Raw genomic sequence first — 17,906 nt, forward strand, 5'->3', positions numbered from 1 at the left:
CACCTTTTATTTTGTAAAACATCAAAAACTCCCACCTTCTTGCCTCCCAACTGCCTAATGACGTCATGTGCGGCCCACTTTTATCTTCCCTCTTCTTTTTCCCTCCCATTTCCTCTATGCTCACTCAATTTTCAACTCCCCTGTCTCTCTTCTTTCTCCTTCGCCATTAATATCAATTAATCCAACTTCACCCACCTCATTTGTTCAGAAAATTTACTCCCTTGCGTCACATCCTTTTTCTTTGCCATAATTGTTGGTCAAAAAAGTTGCAGCATTGTCCCAAATTTGTACCTTATTCCAGGCGTTGTAAGATAGTAGAATTGGGTGGAAAACGACAGTGTTAAAGGGGGGACCAAGCTAGGAGGAATTTGGTTGTTGGAATTAGCAAAAGGGAGTAAAAAAGCAAGGTAATTTGACTTTAAACAGTGAATTTGTCAAACCCCTAGAAATCGTTACACTTTAATTGCATACAAATTTGTGTAATGTGGTATTATATTCACAAATTGTTGTTAATTAGTTCACCAATTGAATACTCTAACCCCTAATTTGAATTGCAAAACCCTAATTTCAACTACACTGATTTAATTCCCAAATTGAAAATCAAAAACCCTAAAATCAATTGAAACCCCCTAAATTAAGATGAACAACATACCTTTCTTCGTGGAATCATTGTCATGTTGCAGCAACACCAAACATTGTTCGTGAATTTTGGTTTGGTGGAGTAAATTGAAGTGTTTCTGATTTCTTTGAGGGAAAAAAAGTGAAAGGGGAGATGAAAATCGAGTTAGGAATGAGAAATGGGAGGGAAATTGGGAGGGAAGATAAAGAGTGGGGCCCAGCTAACGTCATTAGGTAGTTGGGAGGCAAGAAGGTGAGAGTTTTTGATGTTTTACAAAATAGAAGGTGGTAATTTTCAAAAAAAAAAATAGAAGGTGGTAATTGCTAAAAACGACATAATTAATAAAATGTGGTAATTGTCAAAATTTCCTTACTTTATATACATTAATTTGATTTCAACTCTCGTCGTATATTATACTCAAATTGCAAGGTTAAAATAGTGAGAAAGTTGTCACAATCGGCATTTGGTAAGTCTTACAAGCAATTCTTTAGTCAGAAACTCGCCTTAAAGAAGTGTACGTAACATTGTCTTATCCAACCCCTTGTTGATAAATAATTAACTTCTGTGCAAAATTTAAAGAAAATTAAGTTTAAACCTCTTTTTTAAAATTAATTATCTTGAAAAAGAAGCACATTTGATGTCAGTTTCTTGATCATAACGAAATACTTTCTCTACCACATTATATTACTAGCTTCACTAGTCATTTCTAGAGAAGGTTTCTTGTGTATGTAATAAAATAACTAAACTAATTCCAAATTGTAATTGATCTAGGTGTTAAGAGATTGACTTTATTTTTATACATGTAATTCAAAGTCTTGCAATGTAAGGACATTGACAAGGCTAAAGCCTAAAGCATTATATAAGTCTAGTCATTCCCACAAGTTTTACCCAATCTCACATTTGCCAACCCAAGGCCCTTCATCCGGCTGCTGCCCTCGTCTCCGGTCCTGACACTTAGGCCATGGAGGAAGAGAGCTCGGTGCAGCTACACGGAATGTGGGCAAGCCCTTATGCACTTTGGGTGAATTATGCCCTTGAAATTAAGGGCATAGAATTTGAGTACAAAGAAGAGAATTTAGGAGAAAAAAAGTGAGCTACTATTGCAATATAATCCTGTCTATAAAAAAGTGCCTGTACTTGTGCATAATGGGCTACCAATTGCGGAGTCCATGATCATCCTTGAATACATTGATGAGACTTGGGCTGATCCCCCACATCTCTTGCCTAAGGATCCTTTTTTACGGGCCAAATATCGCTTTTGGGCCGCCTACTTCCAATTGGTAAGAAAACTTCTCCCTATCTTGCTATTTTTTGTTTCTTCCTGCGTTACTACTGTACTTCTTTCGTTCTTTGAATAATCACAATATTTTTCTTGTGCAGACGTGCAGTTATATAGTTATTATAGCAATATAACTTTATTTTGTTAGTAACACTTTTGATCTCTTCCCTCATTATGTCATAAAAAGCCTTTGGGCTTTGAGCCTATCATTAATATATCATCGTTATTGGGCCTATTGGTAGTGTTTAATCTCTCACAGTTTTTCCTCCTTTAAAAATTGTGATCACTCTTACATATCTATCAAAACAATCCTATGAAAATTAGAAATTCGCAAACTAACAATGTGGCAAATTTAATAAGATCTAGTTTATTTAATAGATTTTAATAAGGTTTAATAAGATCAAATCACTTATTTAAATTCAAGTGTACGTGTGATAAAATGTTGGCGTGCCACAGGTCTTTCAGACGATGCAGAAAACATTGTTGACAGAAGGAGAAGCACACGAAGATGTCAAAAAGGAGCTGCTAGAGAAGCTAGATGTGGTTGAACAGGAAATCATTGGAGTGTTCCAAAATGGTTTGCCATCTTTCAAAGATGTGAAACCTGACTACTTGTGTTCCGTGTGAGTTCCGATACCGAGATGTCTTGGGGTTGGTAAAGGTTTACCGTCCAATTTGATACCTGCACAGTCAGCACAGATAATCTAGCCCGGGGGTTATCCGGGAATAACCGCTCCGATGCTAAAGTTAGTAATTTGAGGAGGAAGGTTTGAAGAGAGAGAAAAAGTGTAGAGAGAGAGAGAGAGAAAAAGTGTAGAGAGAGAGAGAGATCGTGTCCTCAATATGAAAATGTGGCTGGGTATATATAGGGGGATAACCAAGCAGGTGCCACATATCCCTATAGGTGGCGCACCGACCTTGTAGGTGGCAGGTGCCTGCGTGGTTTTAAGCTGCTCTCCACGTGGCCGAGAAACCGGCTATTGTGGATGCTAAGCTAGTTTGCTAATTGTACATATAATTTGTAACATTAAGGTGTTTATCGGCCAAACAGCTATGTTGTCGGTATTATCCCATACAACTAGCCCCCCAAGTGGGGACTTTGATAAGGAGTCAATGTTCGCACTTTAACGGCAAAATATATATTTACAGAATTAAAAACTTCCGAATTGTCCCCAAGGTGAGCAAAGTACCGATAGTGCTATGCTCAACACAAAGATAAGTGCTTGGAGATAAAAAATCTCCGATTTACCCGCAAGGTGAGCAAAGTACTGATAGTGCTATGCTCAACACAAAGATAAGTGCTTGGAGATAAAAAATCTCTGATTTACCCCCAAGGTGAGCAAAGTACCGATAGGCTACTTGTCTTAAGTATGTTTTATTTGGAAATTTTTATGGGCGGGAAAAATTGAAAATAAGCAAAAAGTATATATAGGGGCACGTGTCAGACGTCTAGCGATTCTTGATGAAGAGGTGCTTTAATCCTCATCGTTGGATTTCATGCACCAAATGTCAAATCAAACTACTGTTCAATGGGGGTATAAATAAGGAATACGAACAGTTTCTTCATTTCATCTTACTTTTGCGAAAAAATTTCTCAAAAAATTCCCAAAAAATCTCTCAAAAATTCCCAAAAAACAGTTCTGTTGCTACTCCGAGTGATTGTTAGTGCGAAGATTTTCTTGGGTCATACTTTGGTCGACGGAATTTAGCTACTTTCAAGACTTAGTTGCTCCGTCCTACTTTTGCGATTCGTCGAAGTTGTTCGCTTCGCGTAGAGGTAAAAAACTTTGAATTTCTCTTTTTAATTTTATTGCTCGATGTTTGTGACTTGTATGTAGTGGGTTTTGATGTTTCTGTGTGTGTTGAGTTGGTTATGCGTGATTCTATAAAAAGTTCTATTGCGGGTGAGGCCTGTGAGGCTGACCCGTTTGTGCACTTGTCCTCAGCGTCAGAAAAGGAAGCTGAAAAGCCTTCTCAGCTTGTTAACATTGGTATATTAGAAGACATTGATCTTGTTGAACTTGAATCTATCAGTGTTATTGAGGACATTGAATCATATATCTTCCTCGACGAATACGGGTCTAATCTCGGTAAAATCGGCGTCCAGAAAATGCCGAGAACTAAACGTCCTAGCGTTGATCCTAACCAGGCCGAGAGCGCTGATAGGCGTCCTGGTAAAGAGCCCCTTGTTGATCCTGAAGCCGAAGCGTCTGGTCCTAATGAAGAAGACATGGGATCTACTGAACGCAGCGCAGCGTCAGGTAGGGATGAGATTTCAGATGAGGAAGGCGGAGATAGTGAAAATCAGGGAGAGGAAGAAGAAGCTGGCGGAAGTGGACGGCAGTCTGGATCCGATAACGAAGAGACTGACTCCGATATAAATGATGACATTAACATCGGCGAACAAATCATTGCCGAGGAAGCATTAGATGAGGGTTACAATTCAGAAGATGATGATGAGCAACACCGCCGTCCTCTAGTGATGGCCGACACACTAAAGGTAAAGACTGTCGTTATTGACGACAAATGGTTGGCAACTGCTGCCGAGAAGGATTATTGTGGCGTTGGGAAGAGGTTTTTCGGGCTTCCTGATGACTATGTTCTTACTTTACCGCCCTCTGGTAGCACTGTGTTTGACTGCCCAGCTGGGCATATTGCCGTGTATGCTAAACATCTGGAGTTCGGACCCCGCTTTCCGCTTCATCCCTTCATCGAAAAGATGTTTAGGGCCTGGAATATTTGCATTGCCCAGTTAACTCCTCCTGCCGTCCGCAATATTGTATCTTTAGTATGGACGATGATTTATATGGATTTTCCGCTAACTCTGAATCTTGTGCGTAAGATTCACCGTCTTAAAAAAGACAGTCAATCACCTGGTTGGTGGTCTCTTCTCACTACTAGCGGTAGAATTACAGTGTGGCCAAAGCTGACCAGTTGTAAGAATTGGCAGAATCAATTTTATTTTCTGAAGGTTCCTGATAACTTTGCTTTGCGAAGGACCTTCTATCTTCCTCATACCTGGTTTGATACCCTTAGGGATAGGAGTTTAGGCAAGCTTGAATGAAAAGCCTTTCGGTTTTTTGAGTGTATTTATGTTAACGAGGGTAGACAAGTTAAGGCCGTTCCAAGGGAGTGGCTGCCCAACTGTAATTATATCCTGGGCAACGCTCCCCTGTCTCATGTCGGTCTATGCCATACTGATGCAATGGGTATGATTTAAAGTCATCATTGTTGTTTTTACCGTTTATCATTTATTTGCACACAGTTTTCGTGTTTTGTAATTATACTGTAATTCTTTCCCTGCATGTTTTACCCGTGCCGTGATTAACTTTGTATATATATTAATAATAATAATTAATTTAATTATTTTTTTTTTTAACTTTTCCCTGATGTGTCATTTTTATTACAACGTGTTGTTTTGTCTGATATTTCCGTTATTCTTATCGTTGGTTTAACCGTTCATCCGTCATGATTTTAAACAGGTGTTGACAAACTAGACAACGCCCGACTCGGTCTTTATCCTTACGGCAGCGTCAAGCATCAGTGCCCTCCCAACCCCCAGAAAAAGCTCGACAACCTTCCCAAGTTTGCTACCAGAGCTCAGACAGGTAGGCGAAGAGATAGGAGAGACATGACGGCTATTTCCCAATCGAAACCGGCGGGATCAGCTGTTCTTCCCCTGAGGAGGGGTGGTGGTGCCGGTAGGTCCAAAAGGACCACTTCAACCAGCGACCGTGATCAGTCTAAGAAGCGAAAAACAACTCCCGCTTCTGACCAACAAGCAAATCAGCCAAAAGCTTCCGCTGCCGGGCTCAGCGTTGTGAATTTGGACGAGGATGATGTCGGTGATATCGACCTGTCGTCCTTGCAGCCGCCCCGTTCTGAAGCCGAGAAGGTCATTACTGTTACCAAGGTGACCACTCAGGCTAACATCGGCTTATCTGGACTTAGCGGCCAGAACGCATTTGTTCCTGCCTCTGTGTCGGAGTTCATCGAGGTACCACATGTAAAAATTCCTCAAGAAGTAGCAGATGAGCTCTCGGCCTTTCCAGCTGGTAACGCCAGTGAGTCTTGGCGTCCAACGCTGACGGTGAACAGAGGTGAGTCTGTTTATTCTGACGATCCGTCATCTGGGGGCAGCCTTGGCTGGCGAATGCTGAAAGATCTACCCACTCCTGCCGACAGGCCTACTGGCCGTGTTGTGGCTCCTTGTGGTGAGATGATGAACAGCCTACTGAAGGTATGTCACTTAATTCTTTATTTTATTTCTTTTCTCTTTTCTGGTTTTGCTCGTCCTTTTAGTCATATGCTTATCATGATTTGTTCCTCATAATTTTATTTTTTTTATTTTTTATTTTTTTTTAAAGACCGTCAACTCTGCTGTTGAGGTTGTTCATATGTATAGGCATTATCAGAGGCAGGCAGATAAGGCGGAGCTTATTCTGAAAAAGGCTGATGATGAACGCAAGGCCCATAATGCTGAGATTGAAGGTTATAAGGGCAAGCTGAAGCTGATGGAGGGCAAGGCCACTGACCGTGATGAGCTATTCAAGAAGCTTGAGGACCAGACTCAGCTAAAGGCTCGAATTACTGATCTTGAGCAGCAATTGGAAGCCGAGAAGAGCGGCAGGAAGAGGGCCGAGGATAGCCTTGAACTACTGCGTTCGGAAAAGCCGGCCATAAAGCGTAGAGCTGTCAATCGGTTTTTACGGTCGGACTTGTACCGTAACAAGTTGGTTGATCGCTATACCGGCGGTTGGGTTGCTGCGCATCGGTGCGTTTGTAAGGCCGAGGAGTGGGACGAGGAGAAATGGCAGGTAGTGGAGGATGCGTACGGTTCTGACCGACATCTATCTCCTACTAGCTATGAACAGGAGTATTTTGATGATCCTCCCAGCCTTGCTACAATGAAGAATCTTGACCCTCGCGGCCTTCCTGAAGAGGAATTTGATGACGCACTACTTGCTACTCCTCCCCATGATGATGGTTTAGGGAAGGAGTCCGAGTCCAAAGAGAACTGAAGTATTTGGGCCGTCATCCATCTGTTTCTGTTTTAACTTAGTTACTGAAGAACTTATGTCTGTATATTTATGTCCGATAAGGGACAAGTATTTTGCTTATCTAACTGTTTTATTAGCACACTTTTTAATTACTATCGGCTGTGTATGATAATCCGTTCTCTTTTGATGACCATGCTTATATTTTTTGTCTGTGATATTTGCGCTTGTGCTCTTGTTAGCTGTCAATTTTGCTTGTTCTAGTTAATTTTGTTTATTATTCATAATACGCTTGCCCCGCAGTTTTACGGGTAAATGCCTTAGCATTTATTCGTGAAACTCAGTATTGTCCTTGAACAATACACTTCCGTGATGGATTTGAAGAGAACAAAAATCCGTTATTCCTCTTGAATAAATCCGCTCTTCCTTTTCTTTTCTTTTTTGTGTTGCGACCTTTAGCAGGCTGAGCAACGACAGTGGATCAGACCGTCTATTCAACTCACCTTTAGGTGCATAGTTATCCAACCATCTCGGCACTTGAATGGCTGTTACGGCTAGCTAGGCCGTTTGCAAGTCCATATCGAAAGTGGGCAGATGGTTCTCATTTTTATTGCTGATTATTTCGCATTTCTTATTAACGGCTTTCCGCCAAAATAAAATTTGCGTACAAAGCAGTCCTTAGAAATGATAAGTACAAAGCACATACGGAATAGTTATGCCGACATCTAAGACTATTACTGGTACAAAATACATATCAAATTTAGCTAACTTAGTACAAAATACATAGGATTAAGCATAATACTTTTTTAGGACAGCTGCGTTCCAAACATTTTTCAACTGGGCTCCCTCTAATGTCATAAGACGATAGGAGCCTTGGCGTATTGTTTCGTATATTTGATACGGACCTTCCCAATTTGCCGTGAATTTACCATCGGCATTTCCTTTTCCCGTTGCAGCTGTTCTACGCAAACCAGGTCTCCATCTTCTAACGGCCTATGGTTGACGCGCTTGTTGTAGGCTTGGCTCATTCTGTTTTTGTAGGCTGCAGACTTAATGGAAGCCGTTAGCCTTACTTCTGGTAAGAAATCTAACTGCTGTCGTAATAGCAAATCATTTTGGTCCTCGCAGAAGTGTTGAATTCGAAATGTCGGTAACCCTACTTCTGCAGGGATGACGGCCTCCGATCCAAACGCCAAATTGAAAGGTGATTCTCCTGTCGTCTCTTTTGTTGTCGTCCTGTTAGCCCATAATATTTCCGGCACCAAGTCTGCCCAAAGTCCTTTGGCGTCGTCAATCTTCTTATTTAGTGCGGTTAGTATTTGTTTGTTAGCGGCTTTAGCTTGGCCATTGGATTGAGGGTGACAAACTGCGGCATATGCGAACTTCACCTTATATATGTTGAGGAAATTTTTTACCGGATTACAATCAAATTGCGAACCGTGATCAAATACCATTGCTATCGGCAACCCAAATCTGGTGAAAATGTTTTTCCAGATAAACTTCTTCACCTCATTAGCAGTTATCTTCGCAACCGGCTCCGCCTCGATCCACTTCGTGGAGTAGTCTATTCCTACTATCAGAAATTTACGGCCTCCCGTTGCCGAAGTAAAAGGTACGACAATATCCATCCCCCATTGGGCGAATGGGATAGGGTTGAGGATAGGTGTTAGGTCGTTAGGTGGTTGATTTATTACTGAACCAAATTTCTGACACTTATCACACTTCTTGGCGTAGGATAGAGTATCTGAGCTCATTGTCGGCCAATAATACCCTCTTTTCATTGCTTCTAAGGACATTGACCTGCCGCCTGAGTGATTACCGCAATCACCCTCATGTATTTCTTCTATTAGTCTCGCTGACTCATATGCCGTTAGACATCTACGCAATGGCAGTGAGAAGCCTCTCTTGTACAGCATGCCCCGAAACATAATGAACCAGACGCTATCCTTCTTGATCCTTTGTGCCTCGCTTTTATTTGTCGGAAGTACACCCTGCAACTTATATGCCAGAATGTCATCATACCATTCTCGGCTTTGCGTCACACAATTTACTTCTTTTTTCTCTTTTTCATCTATACTTTTGTGTTCCAGAACCTCAACCATCACTGTGCGTTCTAAGTTATTAAAACTTGAACTTGCCAATTTTTCCAAAGCATCTGGCTGAGTGTTTTGCCCACGTGGTATTAGATTGATCACGAATTGGTTAAGTGTTGATGTCGCATTTCGGAGCTTTTCTAAGTAGGCCATCATTGTCGGCTCACGTGCTTCGTATGTCCCATCAAAATGGCTTGGTACCAACTGCGAATCCATGGAAAGCTCTACTTTCTTTGCTTCTGCCGCTATGCATAATTGGACCCCGGCCAGTGCTGCTTCGTACTCAGCCTCATTATTGGATGCCTTAAACTTGAATCTAATTGCATATTCGAATGTATCTCCCTGTGGGGAAGTAAGGATTATACCGGCCCCGGATCCGGTTGCGGCTGAAGAGCCGTCAACGGACACTTTCCAGATGCCGATTTCTTCTTCTTCTTCATTGTAAGAGGTCTCGACTATAAAATCTGACAGGGCCTGGGCCTTGATCGACACCCTGGGCTTATAGATCAGCGCATATTCCGACAACTCAATTGCCCATTTTAGCAGACGGCCAGAGGTTTCCATCTTTTGAAGAGATTTCTCTAATGGTTGATTTGTTAAAATCTCAATGGCATGTGCATCAAAGTACGGTCGCAGTTTTCTTGCCGCTATTACGACGGCATATGCGGTTTTTTCTACTAGGGGGTACCGTCGTTCTGCAGCATTTAACACATGGCTTACAAAATATATAGGCATCTGTGTTTTATTCCGTTCCACTAATAGTAATGCTGCTACCGTTTTGGGGGATGCCGAGATGTAAAGTTGTAGTGTTTCCCCCGTTTCCGGCCTTGCTATTGTTGGTAATGATCGTAGATGATTCTTAACAGCTTCTAATGCTTTGACCTGCTCTGGTCCCCAAACAAAAGTCTTGTTTTGTCGTAGAACTACGAAAAATGGCAGAGCCTTGTCGGCAGATTTGCTGATAAATCTCGTTAACGCCGCCATTCGACCCGTTAACTTTTGTATATCTTTAATTGATCTCGGTTGCGGAAGGCTGAGGATAGCTTCTACTTTGTCGGGATTAGCATCTATTCCTCTTTCGCTAATCATAAAGCCCAAGAATTTTCCGGACTTGACTCCAAACACACACTTCTCGGGATTCAGCTTCATCCGATATTGTCGTAGAGTATCGAACGACTCCCTTAAGTCTTCAATATGATCCGCAGCTAGACGGCTTTTTACAATGGAGTCGTCAACATAAACTTCGACATTTCTTCATTTTTGGTCGGCGAAAACTTTATCTACCAGTTTTTGGTATGTTGCTCCTGCATTCCTCAACCCAAAAGGCATGGCTTTATAGCAGTAAACTCCGGCATCTGTGATAAATGCCGCTTTGTTTCGGTCCGGCTGATAGAGGCTGACTTGGTGGTATCCAGAAAAGGCATCCATAAAACTTAAAAGTGCATGGCCTGACGTGGAGTCAACCAGTCGATCTATTCTCGGCAATGGATAGCAGTCTTTTGGGCAAGCCTTGTTTAAATCGGTAAAATCAACGCACATTCTCCACTTTCCTGATGGCTTTCTAACCATTACGACATTGGCTAACCATTCCGGATATGTGCATGGCTCTATAAAACCTGCCGCTAACAACTTGTTCACTTCTGCTTGTATCGCTTCAATTTTTTCTGTTGAAAAGTTCCTTTTCTTCTGTCGTACCGGTCTAGCTCGCCTATCAACATTCAACTTGTGCACCATTATATCTGGGTGAATACCTGGCATTTCGTCGGCCGAGAATGCGAAAACATCCGCATTCTCTCTCAAGAGTTCAATTAAGTGGCATTGCATATCGCTATCCATATCGGAGCCTATCTTCACTGTACGATTAGCAACTCCAGGCTGCAATTCGACATCAATTGTTTCTCCTCCCGACAACGGTCTTGGCACAGTTACGGGCCTTGTGTCAAAATTCGTCATTGCCAAATGGTAGAAGGGGATCGCTCTCTTTTTTGATTATGCAAGTTCGTTGAACTTTGTCGGCCAGGTTGCTTTAATGCCGATACGTAGCATTCTCTTGCCATTGTTTGACTGCCTCGGATACGCTCTGTTTTGCCGACATTGGACACATAAACCATCGTGAGGTGATATGTCGATACCACTGCTTGCACATCATGAATCAATGGCCTACCAATAATAACGTTGTATGCTGACGGCACGTCTACAATCAGGAATTCTGTCATCACGTCCCGTGCCATCGATCCTTCCCCAATTCTTACTTGCAGTATTATACTTCCCTCGGGTCTGACTGTTGACCCGTTAAAACCGATAACCGGGTATGACACCGGCGTTAGGTACTTTCGACCTATCATCATTGCATCAAACACTCTTGCGAACAAAATGTTTGCCGAGCTGCCCCCGTCTACCAACCGCGCTTGACGTCGCATCCATTGATTGCCAATATCAACACTAACGGGTCGTCATGAGGAAAAACTATACCCTTTGCATCGTCCTCGGAGAATGATACGCGTGGCATTGTCGCGGGTCGAGGTCGTTCATCTACTCCTAAAGCGTTCACCACATGTTTGAATTCCGACAAGCTTTTCTTTGCACCGCTAACAGAACCCCCATGCACGGGCCCTCCGGTAATTACTTCTATGGTTATCTTACGTCCAGGGGTTGCAGTACCTTGCCGATAAGAATCGGCATGGCCTGGACGATAGGTGTCATCTTGTGTTGACAGGTCTCCTTGTTTCCGATATTCGGTTTGTCGGGCCAATGGTGCTGATTGTCGGCTGGTTCCCCCCTGAGACCGGTATTGGGAGAGGTGTCCCTTTCTAATAAGGTCTTCAATGTTTTCTTTCAACTGGATACATTCTTCGGTATAATGGCCGACATCTTTGTGGAACATGCAATATTTCTTTATATCTCGGCCCTTCGTTATCATTGGTGCCGGCCGGGTCCAATCTTCCTTGTGCTGATTTATTGAATAAATAGCGGCCCTTGGTGTGTTCAGTTGGGTATAATTATTGTACCGTCCCAGACCTCTGGCAGGTCTGCTCGCTTTCTGTGGGTTCTGCCTTCTAACCCCTTCCACCGGGGTTTCTACTGGTACATATGTGTTTTGTCGCCGAGACGGTTCTGCCGAGACCGTCTGGTTGCCTGCTTTCAGAAGTTCTTCGCTTTTGATATATTCATGAGCTTTGCTGAATGCTATCCCTAGATTGGGGAAGGACTTCCGCGCCATGTATCTCTTAAAATCACTGTCGGCTAGACCACTCATCAAAGCCATGACGGCTATCTCTTGCTGTAATTTTGGAATGGTATTAGCTTCATTATTGAAACGCCGAACGAAATCTCTCAGTGATTCGTCCCTTCTTTGTCTGATAGACATGAGTTCCCCTGAGGTTCTCTGTCTTGCACTGTTGCTCACATACTGACTTGTGAACATCTCAACAAGGGTCTCCAAACAGTCGATAGACCCGGGTGGGAGATTAGTGAACCAATCTGAGGCAGCCCCTACCAGCGTTGTAGGGAAAACCTTGCACCATACCGCGTCAGTATCGGTATATAGCAGCATATGGCTTTCGAAGGCCGCTACATACCTCTTTGGATCACCCTTGCCGTCATAGGTACACGCCGACATTTTTATTTTTTCCATTTGTTGATCAAGGACCCCTTGCGTAAAGGGAGACGTTCTTAGTCGAATGATGGCCCTAGCTAAGTGCCTCGGCGGCCCGCTACTGGCCTCCTGTCGGTATGATTCTGATTCCTCCCTTTGCGCAGTTCTTGTGACCTGTCGTTCAGAGGGCATCACCATTTCACGCGGTGGTGGTCGTGGCTGAGGCTGCTGTTCGGCCTGATTGAACTGATCTTCAAGGTTGATAATTACGGGCGGTGTCGGCCTTCTTTGTGGTTCTCTCGTGGCCGCAATCCCGGCCTCTTTCCTTTTTCGGGACATTGCCTGCATGACTTTGGCCGTTATCTCTAACTCTTCCGGAGTGAACTCTCCCCAGGGATCCGGGATAGCCTGGGTTCTTTCCGGTGTTAGCGGTACGTTTACCGTATCCTTATAAAGAAGGTGGGTTTCATCCTCCACCGTTATTTCCAGTATAGTGTTTACAGCCCTGTTGCCATCAGTTGCCAGGATGCCGCTATCAAAATTCCGGTTTTCTGATTCTGGGATGGGTGTAGTTTAGGTATCTTCTTCCATGACTGTGGGAGGTCTTTTTTGGACGATAGAAGTTATTAACCCCTCCTTCTAGCGCCAATTGTTCCGTGTGAGTTCCGATACCGAGATGTCTTGGGGTTGGTAAAGGTTTACCGTCCAATTTGATACCTGCACAATCAGCACAGATAATCTAGCCCGGGGGTTATCCGGGAATAACCGCTCCGATGCTAAAGTTAGTAATCTGAGGAGGAAGGTTTGAAGAGAGAGAAAAAGTGTAGAGAGAGAGAGAGAAAAAAAGTGTAGAGAGAGAGAGAGATCGTGTAGAGAGAGAGAGAGATCGTGTCCTCAATATGAAAATGTGGCTGGGTATATATAGGGGGATAACCAAGCAGGTGCCACATATCCCTATAGGTGGCGCACCGACCTTATAGGTGACGCACCGACCTTGTAGGTGGCAGGTGCCTGCGTGGTTTTAAGCTGCTCTCCACGTGGCCGAGAAACCGGCTATTGTGGATGCTAAGCTAGTTTGCTAATTGTACATATAATTTGTAACATTAAGGTGTTTATCGGCCAAACAGCTATGTTGTCGGTATTATCCCATACAACTTGGATATAATGATGTATTCCATACTTGGAACATCAAAAGTATTGGAAGAATTCTTCAACACTGAGCTCATGACTGCACAAAGGTACCCCCTATTGTTCTCATGGGTCAAGGCGATTGATGAAAATTTTGAAGTGAAAGAAGTAAGACCATCCAAGACTAAGCTTCTTGAATTACTCAAAGCTATGCAACAGAAACAACATATTCCGGCATAGTAGTATGAAAAACTTAATTAGGTTGTCACGTGTCACTGGTTATTAGATATTACAGTAATATCCATCTATATCCTTGAATGAGATGTATCCTTGTATTCAATAAATGATCATATATTCATATGTTATTCAAGTGGATCATTTTCCAACTTATTTGCGACAAGCTTTGAAAATAAATCGAGTTGTGTTTCTAGAAACAGACTCCTCCTAAATTTGTTAGGGTATTACAAGGTTTATCAAAATATCCTAAAGCTAATGTCCGAGTGTCCCAGTATCCCTTAGCTCCGCCTAGCAAAGGTATGTCCGAGGGCTTCGCATTGACGCCTGAGAGCTTGGCCTGCAAAACAGAGAAGGTTAGCTGCCCCGGGGGTTGACTCGTGAAAGCTCCTCGATGCTTAATTCAACAAATGTAATTTTTAGAGAGAGTCAAGAGAGTGTATTTAGAGTGAGAAAGTAAAGAGAGAATGAGAGAGAACTAGGAAAAAGTTTCCACTAAAGATGGGCAAGGGCCGCGCCGGCACGCGGGCGGCACGGGCCCGGCACGGCGGCCAACCTGTGGGTCGTGGGCCGTGCCGTGAACAAAAATCTGGGAATCGGCACGGGCACAGCACGAGGCACGGCGGGCGGCACGGCACTCATAATTTTTTTTTATTATATGTATTGTTGTTTTTTGCTAAATTAATAAAATTATTTATATAAACTTAAACATAATTAGATAAATAATTTATATAACCTTAATTAAAATAAAGTTGTTCAAAACAAAATATATTAACATTAACATAAATATAAATTAATAACATTATTTATATAAAATTAAGTTGTACTAAAATATATATATATATATATATATATATATATATATATATATATATATATATATATATATATGTATATATATATCGTTTTTTTATTTACATTTTTATAAAAAAAATAAAAAATAAAACTAAAAAGTGGCACAGTCTGGCCCGCGGCCCGGCACGGCACGGCCCGCCAGGCACGTGGGCCGTGCCGTGCCGCGGGCTTGGGTGTGCCAAATTTAGGCACGGCACGGCACGCCCACCACCGCGGCACGGCCAGGCACGGCTCGTGACGGCACGGCTCGTGACGGCACGGCACGGCTCGTGACGGCACGACATGGCCCGTTGCCCATCTTTAGTTCCCACTATTAATGAATGGTGACTTTTCAGGTGGCAGACTTGTACTTGAGTGGACAAATTAGGGGTAAATCCATACTTTGAGATAAGTATTGATGGGCCTTTAAAAAAAATTAAATAAAAAAATAAATAAAGTATTGATGGGCTAGATTATAGAGGGGTATTTTCATCATTTTAAGTGCACTGGGCTTAGGAGATAGACTAGGCCCCAACAAGCTGAATCCATTGTGATTGGCTCTAATATAGACGAAGTACATATATTTCTCCAAACTAACGCCTTTTTAAAATAAGAAAGTTCCGTCGCGAAGAATTGAACCCGGGTCTCCTGGGTGAAAGCCAGATATCCTAACCGCTGGATGACAACGGAATATTGAATTGAATAATAGGAGTAGATTAGCAGTTCATTTAATTATGGGCTAACTTTATTGAACTTTTGGGAAATTAACACTCCCAATTCCAAAGTACATAGGCCCATTACAAATTTGATGTACCATGGTGACAAATTGAACCCAAATATATTAACGAAGAGCATATCAAACTCAATTAGACAAGACCCAATCTAAACGGTCCGTTTTCCACCTTTAATAGTTTAATTGAGGGAACCGAACCATAGAGATTTCTAATTTTCTATGTATGTAGGTTCAATAACTGAAATATAATAAATACGGGTCTAGACTACACTCGTAAAAAAAAAAAAAAAAAAAAAAAAAAAAAAAAAGTGAAGTTAATTTTAAAGGAGGTTCCATTTCAAAATTACATGTCAATAGGAGGAATAGCCTCTTAGTCTTATAAAATGATTAACTCTCTCTTTTTCAACTAATGTGGAACATTTACATGTGGTGATATTTGAAAAGTCTATTTTTTCAACAAAATGATGACATATAGATTACAGACTATTACAATACTAATATGAGGGGATACATTTAAGGTTATTTTGACTTTTACTACCTGCAAAAAATGAAAAATTTGCTTTTACCACCTTCATAAAAAAAAAGTTTTATTTTACCACCACATAAAAAAATAAAAGTTGACTTTTACCACTTATCACCGCCAACTAACGGATTGTCCACATGTCACCACATTATTAAGTTTTTTTTTTTTTTTATTTTATTTTTACCCAATAATATGGTGACACGTGGACATGGTAGGCCTCACTAACAAATTTATGGACGGAATCCGTTAGTTGGTGGTGATTGATGGTAAAAGCCAATATTTATTTTTTAAAGTGGTGGTAAATAAAACTTTTTTTTATAAAGGTGGTAAAAGCAAATAAGTGATTTTTTGAAGGTGGTAAAAATCAAAATTTCCTACATTTAATCAATTTGAAAATGAGCACTTGAAGAAAACACGGGATTACTGATAACTTGCTTTTGACAGCCACGTTAAATCGTCGGAAAATACAGTATGATCATCTCTATGCCTTCAGAGGGAGGTTCTTCAGCCGCATAACATGAAGAAGCTCAATGAGCTCAGGTTTTGGCGGCGTCGCGTCCTTAACTTCAGGAACTTCACTCAATGCCTTGGTCCAACTCACCAAGAGCGGGTACCTTTCAGCAGTGAACTGCTTATAGCCAAGGAACTCTTCGACAACGTGGAAGAGTTCCTAAGTGGGAATACAACACTATATCCAAGTATCCAGGTTTCACCTCAAGATGGACAGCCAGGCCATTTGGGAATAACTCGGCCTTGATTAATTCTTCAGCAGTATCCAACTTCTTCCAGTATTCTTTCATTGTGTCCTCTGTTGGTTTACCCTGTACTTTTGTTATTAACCCTTTGCCCAATATCTCTGTTGCCTGCCCAAACCAATGAAACCGTGCTTAGTTCGTCGACTGCAATAATCAGTTATCTAGATAACAGCCTAGCACTTTATTTGTCCGGAATTAATAGATTTAATCTCTCAAACCTCAATAAAAGTGCTATGCTATTTCAATCATATCCCCATTTTATAAAATTATAAAATATGACAGTTTTTTTTTTTTTTTTTCATTCTAAATGACGTGTGTAGTTCATTTTACCTCCTTAATACGGAAAATTGTTCAAGATATACTGATAATAAAATATATATATATATACGATGTGTTAAAATTTGATGGAAATGTTCAATATATTGTTGAATATTTTAGACATTTAATAAGAGTACTTAACCGCGTATGCTTATATGAGTAGCTAAACTTGTATATTGGCAAAAATGCGTTCAATTAATTTCAAGTATATATTCTGAAACTGAAAGAGTAGTACGGAGTACAATTCATTAATATACCATAAAATAGAGTCAACACAAGCAAAAATAACACAAAATCGTAGCAAAGGGGCTAAGCCGGCTAACCTGTTGTATAAATGCGGCCCAAAAGCGATGTTTAGCCCTAAGGTAGGGATCCTTAGGGAGGAGATGCGGAAGATCAGGCCAAGTCTCATCAATATACTCGAGGATGATTGTTGATTCCGCAATGGATAGGCCATTGTGCACAAGAACAGGCACTCTCTTGTGCACAGGATTATATTGTAAGAGCAACTCACTTTTGTTTTGTAAATCTTCCTCTATGTAGTCAAAATCTATGCCCTTAATAATAAGGGCAAGTTTGGCTCTCAAAACATAAGGACTTGCCCACATTCCGTGTAATTTTACTGAGCTCTCTTCCCCCATTAATTACTGAGCTATCTGCCTATCTCGCCGAATTAAATTGTATGCAGATGTCAATCACTTTAAAGTGTGTGTATTAATGTGCCTTCAAAAAAAAAGTGTGTATTAATGTATATATTGTTATATACTCTTTACAACCAAAAAAATAAAAAAAATAAAA

The 17,906-nt window shown here is 41.5% G+C and overlaps 2 pseudogenes across 1 annotated transcript; one reads left to right on the forward strand and one right to left on the reverse strand.

Moving 5' to 3' along the window:
• Positions 1-1,580: 1,580 nt before the first annotated feature.
• LOC145566199 (glutathione S-transferase U9 pseudogene) lies at positions 1,581-13,951 on the forward strand (annotated as a pseudogene).
• A 2,545-nt stretch (positions 13,952-16,496) lies between these two features.
• LOC145567301 (glutathione S-transferase U9-like) lies at positions 16,497-17,853 on the reverse strand (annotated as a pseudogene). Its single transcript, XR_014095547.1, has 2 exons — positions 17,432-17,853; positions 16,497-16,898 (listed from the first exon to the last, which is right to left on the reverse strand). The product of XR_014095547.1 is annotated as a glutathione S-transferase U9-like (transcript).
• Positions 17,854-17,906: the final 53 nt, after the last annotated feature.

This window comes from Chenopodium album, chromosome 11, assembly GCF_948465745.1.
Source record: "Chenopodium album chromosome 11, dcCheAlbu1.1, whole genome shotgun sequence".
NCBI lineage: Eukaryota > Viridiplantae > Streptophyta > Magnoliopsida > Caryophyllales > Amaranthaceae > Chenopodium > Chenopodium album.